Consider the following 6,000-nt stretch of genomic DNA (forward strand, 5'->3'; position numbering starts at 1 on the left):
CTCATTGGACATACAGTAAATGTGTGGTGCAAAAATGATCTGATAATTCTTTATTAATTACTAATGGGTTCCCAATGTTTTCACTTTAGAGTAGGCCTAATGTTTCAGGTTCAAAATGAGTCCTGCAGAATTATTTGATAATTCTTTATTAAATACAAATTGGATACCTGTATTTTCACTTTTCTTCTGGCTTTGCCTTACATAAAGGAATTTAATTAATGATAATATTGTATTTGCTGAGGAGGCACACATACAACACTGTATATAAAATATAAAAACTAAGGTAAGTTATAACAAGGCAATGGAGTCATGGTGGGGTTCCTATTGGAAGCTGATTTCTTACAAAACACACTCACAAAACAATTCACTACGTAAGCAAAACCTCTATAAAATATATTGCATTTATTAATATTGCATTGTCATACTACTACTATTGCTAATAACGTTATATGAAAGGGTCACAATTCAGCGTAATTGTGTAAAACTGTTAATTAGTAGTTACATCATTGTTATTTTTCTTGAACCCTAACTAGTAGATAATTAATAGTAGTTCTTCAGGAGGTATGACAGAATATATTAGTTATTGATTAGCTAACTGTTACTTAACATAATCATAAAATTATATTAGATACTGATTAATTAACACATCTTTCTTAGTAGTTAACAGTAATGAGTTAAGTGTTAATGAATAATCACCTGTTAGTTCTTCAATAATTCCTTATTAGTTATGTAGTAAGTAAGAAACAGTATTATAAAGTGTTATCACAGTATCAATATTTAAAATATTAGAGGAATACAGAAGCTCAATGTGGAGAAGATGATGTGTAGGTTCAAACCCAAACCAATCCAATCACACAGATGCATAATCGGCTCACACAAGAGATGAACGAAAGCCATGCAAAGTTAAAAGAGGTTTAACCTTGAGGAAACACTTCTCGAGAATTCGTGGGGGTTTTAATCCATCTCACTGCGCCTCATGTTTTTAAATGCAGTCATGTGATCGGCGCTTTGGTTATTTGTATTAATATTTATACTGTTTATGCAATTTATAAAATTATATTTGTTTTATAAATATGAGTTTAGACGGTTTGCGCTTTTTATAGACTGCCGTTATTTCACTGCATTGGATAAACAGCATTATTTAGCTCATCCTGTGGCCTCAGGAGACTGGCCACACACATTAACATATTTTAATCTGCATGTAAAATGAAAGAAAGGAGATATTCGTTTCAATTTAATTTGTTATTTTGTTGGTTTAGACTAAAATAGGTTGTTACAGTGGTTAAATGTAAATCTTTTTTTCTGAATAAGTAGTTACTTCAGAACGCTTCAGAGTCTGTGCTACTCTGCAGCGGTAAACTCAGAGACAGATCTGAAGAGAGCGAGGAGTCTGGCCTCCATCGTGATGTAGATCTTCTGTGAGCTGATACCTGAGAGACAACAACACTGCAGCACAATCATGAAAACAACATCTTTAACATATCCAGAACATAAATGCAATATCGTGCTCATATTGTGCACTTGTTTCATGCTACACTGTAAAAAATTTTGCCGTTAAATAACAGTAATTTTCTGGCAGCAGGGGCGCCAGTAAAGTACTGTTAATTTACAGCTCTTAACCATTAATTTACCACTCTTATTTTTTAACAGTATTTTACCGTAAATTCTACCATGGAAATTAACTCCACTCCCACTGCTTCAAACAGTTCGAGTTTTTAAAACTAGCATTCCTACGATGTTAGTACTATGAACTTATTTCATTTGAGTCCACTGAGAAGGAATATTTCTTACACTTAATGTGCAGTAATAAAGTAACTAAACACATGACTTTTACTCAAATCACTGCAGCTCATTGTCAGCTATAGCACACATGTATATGCTGAAGTACTTAACACAGAGATCACCACTGTATCAGCGACTCCACATTTACTGCCTTTATATAAAGCAGCAGAAAATCTGAATTTGTGGCTCATCATTGACTGAAGCACCGGCTCTACTCTCCAGCACAATGGTGAACAACAAAACTACATTAAACTAAACTATCTCTCTTGTGCAAACACACATTAATACAGTCAAGTTCAGTATTTACTCTCATTATCAGTGTATGACTTTGCCTAATTTTTTTTCTATGGATGTTCACAAATATTTTAGTTAAATTAACTTATTTTTCATTTGGTAAATCTGACGTTTACATTTTACAGTATATTACTGTTTTTCCTTGACTTGACGGCAAAAAACTGTAGAAAAACACTTTTTTTTGCTGGCAACCATTAATTTACGGCAAGAAACAGTAGAAAAACAGTTATTTACTGGCAGCAGGGGCGCCAGTAAATAACTGTTTTTCTACAGTTTGTTTCCTGTAAATTAATTACAGTTTATTACTGTTAAATTATGTTTCATTCTGTTTTTTCTTCATCTTAAATCTTTAACCCTTTAAACCCCACAAGAAAATCCTCAGTTTTAAATGAACACTTATAATGTGTGCACACTACAGAGTGTTAGAGTAACACTGAATCAGTGAAGTTAATGAGATAATTCGGTGATTAATTGATGATTGAGCATTAGTGATAAACACCTGCAGAATCACTGAAGGAAAGAGAAACACAAGATCTACAAATGACTTCAGCCACAGCCTTAGATGAAACCAACTGAATAAAAGAATACATCAAATCTCTCAAGATCTGATTAAACAACTACTAAAACAGCTTCACTAGATTCACATTACTAGCCAGACTGACTTTATTTCTGTCAGATGTCTACAGAAGAACTTATGGAGAGTTAAATAGGTTTAGGTGTTTTTTTTCACGACCATGATGGAGATCAGTGTTTACTTTAGTTGGGCTCTTGAACGTGACTTTTCAACAACTAAGGGTTTTTTTTTTTTTTTCATGCTGTAACAATGCGTCTTTGGAACCTGTTATAGCAAAACAAAAGTACACAGAAGAAAAAAAAATCGGATGTTGTTGTTTATAGATTGACAAGAACAAATACTATTATTTCTGATCTAATCCTGTATCTCTTCTCTTATTGATACTACAGCATGAGAAGGAACACTGCTGAGCCATAAGTTATGAAAGACTGTTAAGAAAATGTCACTCATAATAAATAAAAAAAAACCTTTGCTGAAATTTAGACAGAAATATCAAGAATCAGCGTATGAATCACAACAATGGTGACAATCCACAAAATAAATGAACAGATCAGTTCTGAACATCACAACACATGCTACTAAAACTTAAAACAAATGCAAAATTATAAGCACATAAGAATTCAAGAAAATAAGTGAACAATTCAGGGGTATAATTTATCCATGCCGCAATGCATGCTGGGAGTCATGGATGAGTTTTATCCTGTGCTGGTACCCAGCATGCATTGCATCATGAACCTTTTGATTGTCACCATTGTTGAGATTCATATGCTGATTGTTGATTTCTCTCTTTGAGTGTTGTGGGGACTGCTGCCCGAAATACTTTTTAACTAAAACTAGTCGTTAAATCCATAAATACTGGTTATCACACTACTTTTCAATCTTACTAAATTGAAGTGTCATTCACTCAAATATTTCAACACCAAATTAATATTTGATTATTATAGCAACACTTTAAGTCAGTCTAGTAGACCATGCCTGTTAGAAACAACCATAATCACTTGACTATCAAAATTAATACTGCTGTAAAAGATGCACCATAAAGATACAAATACAGCAATAAAACAAAATGTAAAGTGTAAAAGTCAATGGTCAGGAGCCCAACTAAAGCAAACACTGATCTCCACAATGGTGACGCTAAACGAAACAGTAACATTATCATCTAAATCTCTTTAATTCTCAATAAGATCTTTTGATCTCTGTTCTCTGATCTGACAGAAATAAAGTCAGTCTGGTTAGTAATGTGTGAAGTTGGTGAAGCTGTTTGTTGATCGTTTAAATCTTCAGTTGATTTCATCTAAGGCTGTGGCTGAAGTCAGTTGTATTTCATGTGTTTGTCTTGTTATGTTTTTTTTTTCTTCAGTGATTCTACTCATTAACAGCAGCTGTTGATCATTGTCTGAATTCACTCATAAGTGTTCATTCTCTCTGTTAGGTGGACTATATTAGTAAACTCATGTAGGGAATAGTGAATGAGGGTGTAGGGTGTGATTTGAAACACAGCCGCTGAGTATCGACTTTGAACGTTGTTAATTTACGATATATAGCAGCAGGCTACTTCTCGAAAACGATGAATATTACCCAGAATGCACTGTTTTAATGAAAAACAGTATTTTACTGTCGAAATTTGGCCGTTTTTTTACAGCGATTTTTAACAGTGTAGAGAGATGTTGAAGGACAAGGCTTCATTAATTTAAACAAAAAATAGAGTGATATTGTGAAAAAACATTACAATTGCAAAATAAATGTGTGTGAATCTGTGTTAAAGTGTAATGTATTTCTGTGATGCTCCGCTGTATTTTCAGCATCATTCCTCCAGGCTTCAGTGTCACATGATCTTCAGAAATCAGAATAATATGATGATTTACTGTCTGTTATCAGTCATTATTGGTGCTTGCCACTTTACTTGTGCCCTGTCCCTGACTACATTCATTAAAATTATTTAAATATTCTATTTTTTTTAATCTACTTAAATATATTTAAGTGTATTAATAATTATCAAACATGGAAGCTCCCATATTTGACACTACATTAAATCGGTCTGAACTTTCTAATGAGACACACTGTGATAAAGTGTAACATGATGTATCATTGCACCTGTAGTGAGTGTTGTGTTCGCTGGCTGTGGGGTAAAGTGTGCCGGCTGTGTCTGCGGAGCATCATTGGTGTTCAGCTGACTCTCTCCTGCAGCAGGCTCACAGCGCCACCTGCAGACACCACCCTAACTGGGTCATCTTTAGAGGAGACCCGAAGCAGCGCAGCACACACAACAAGACCACAAAGAGCTATTTTTACAGAGCAGCTCTGCTAAAGTGACCTAATTTGAGGTTTGTCGTCTGCAGTCACCCATCCACTGCAGGCTCTGAGACTTCAACAACTTTCTATTTCCAACAAATGAGACGCTTTACTTCTTGAAAACTCTTCATTAGTTTCACTGCTATCTTCTCTCTTACATTCATTTTCTGTGAGGTTTGGGGCATGTTATCATTATTCTAGCATAAAACATTCAATAAACAAAAAAAGATTTATGTGACTAAATGTAGGTTTGTACACTGAAAAAAAAGATTTGTTGGATTTACTCAATTGAATTATGGACATTGGTTCCACACATTCAGTTTGAGTACAGAGTATCCTATGCATTTATGCGGTTTCATTATAATACGGTTGTGTTAATCATATGCAATTTCAAAAAGTAATGTGTACATAATCTTTTTAAGTTATACTTACATAATTCAGTTACGTTAGTTTAACATTAATATTTTATTTCAGATATATGCTTATATCATGTTAATCCTGTGCAATTAAATCAAGTTATCTTAACATAATTTTGATAACTTCACTAAAATTACATTTTAATACATTTCAATGGTTTGTTGTAGCATGTTTAATTTCATGTAACACAAAAAACCTTTTGTAAATCATTTATTTAATAATTTGAACAATGTGTAATTTAAATGGCATGTCTCAATAACATTTTGCTTTCAAAAACGTAGCATAAATAACTTCTCTGATTAAATTTAATAAAAATACATTTTTTAGTTTTAATTACACTAGTATAAAAACAAAGAAAATTCATTTTGTATGCATAACATGTAACATGAATATCAACAATATATGTAAACCTTCATAAGTTTTACAAGATATACAACTTTATAAAAGTAACATTGCACTGCATGTAACACTGTTTAAAAACGACATTGTAACACTAATTTATTTCATTTCTCCCAGAAACCTTAAAACTGTACCAAAGAACAGCAGTACCTGGAACTGTTATTTCAAGAAAAACACTTTCGTTTCAAAGATAATTATATAAAGACATTACAAAATAATGTGAAAATACACTATCTGACCCT

Source organism: Carassius auratus, chromosome 36, assembly GCF_003368295.1.
Source record: "Carassius auratus strain Wakin chromosome 36, ASM336829v1, whole genome shotgun sequence".
Taxonomy (NCBI): Eukaryota; Metazoa; Chordata; class Actinopteri; order Cypriniformes; family Cyprinidae; genus Carassius; species Carassius auratus.